A 1,421-nucleotide genomic window follows, 5' to 3' on the forward strand; every position below is an offset into this window, starting at 1 on the left:
CAACAACAACAACAACAACAACAACAACAACAACAACAACAACAACAACAACACAACACAATGTGTAAGAGTGTAAAGGTGAACATGGTCAATCAGACGGAAGGAATTGTCACACCTCATTAAGGCTGGAGGGAAAAATCATGAATTATTACGGTTTCCTGTCTCGTTTCTGGAGAGCACGAGAGCTGGTGAGCTGAGGAGAAAGAGGGAAAGAGGGAGGGAAAAAGGAATGTGTATGTGTGTGTGTGTGTGTGTGTGTGTGTGTGTGTGTGTGTGTTTGTGTGTTTGTGTGTTTGTGTGTGAGTGTGTAAAGAAGTAGGAGCTACCAGTGGCTTCCTTCACCCACCCACCCTTACAGCAGAGTTAGAGAGAAATATACACGCTTAAGAAGTGACATGTTTTCGAAGACTTTTGGGCATCTCCTACAGAGATCATCTTACAAATTAGTAAGTGAGGAACAGAATCAGACTATTGGGACCTATAGAGAGAAAAACCCCGCAAACCGAGATGGTATGGGAACCTAACAAGATCTACAGGACTTGCAAAGACGATCCTGCAGGGCACTGTACAAAGAGGGAGAAGAAAAGGCAGACAGAAAAAGAGATGGAAAGACAAGACAACATGCATAGCGGGATGGACAGGTTTGAAGTTTGGTGAAGTCCTTCGAAAGGCTGAAAATAGAGAAGGATGGAGAAAAGTTGTAGTCATTTTTTTATGGTAGAGGGTTTTACAGCGCTCGCAACTGCATAAAATCATATGAGCGCCAAGGGGTGAGTGTCATCAGAGACGTCTTTACAGGGAATCAGACTTAGACTGCTCACCTCTCTAGCTTTAACAGCACAAGGTCTGCTTCGACTATCAAGGCACTCCAAAAACAGCAGGTCACAAGAGAGTGACAAACATACAACAGAAGTAGAGGAAAATGACAATAGAAAGGATAAGAAAAAAAGCAGTTCCCTGTTGTAGACCAGGCACAGTTATGAGCGTGACATGAGTCAGCCCATTTGCAATTCTACTGTGCTTGAACGAGAAATATCCCCCCTTTGGGAATGGCCTAAAGACACTACAGTCAGTGGCACTGCCCGGGGGGTAAAGTTGTAGTCAGATCGTCCTTGATTCCCTAACAGTCATCTTGACGAAGGGATAAATAAGTGAGTGAGTGAGTGAGTGAGTGAGTGAGTGAGTGAGTGAGTGAGTGAGTGAGTGAGTAAGTGAGTGAGCGAGTGAGTGAGCGAGTGAGTGAGTGAGTGAGTGAGCGAGTGAGTGAGCGAGTGAGTGAATGAGTGAGTGAGTAAGTAAGTTTTTGGAATGATGATTACATAGATAGATAGATAGCTGACAGACAGATAGACAGATAGATAGATAGGAGAGAGATAGATAGAAGGGAGATAGATAGAAGAGAGAGAGAGAGAGAGAGAGAG

General features: G+C 44.0%; 1 protein-coding gene across 1 annotated transcript in view; it reads right to left on the reverse strand.

The window, feature by feature from the left end:
• The window catches only part of 5-HT2 (5-HT2 receptor), a gene marked incomplete at its 5' end in the record, with an annotated part of 26,414 nt that overhangs the window by 23,918 nt on the left and 1,075 nt on the right, over positions 1-1,421 (reverse strand).

The sequence above is a fragment of the Aplysia californica genome, unplaced genomic scaffold, assembly GCF_000002075.1.
Source record: "Aplysia californica isolate F4 #8 unplaced genomic scaffold, AplCal3.0 scaffold00243, whole genome shotgun sequence".
Classification (NCBI taxonomy): domain Eukaryota; kingdom Metazoa; phylum Mollusca; class Gastropoda; order Aplysiida; family Aplysiidae; genus Aplysia; species Aplysia californica.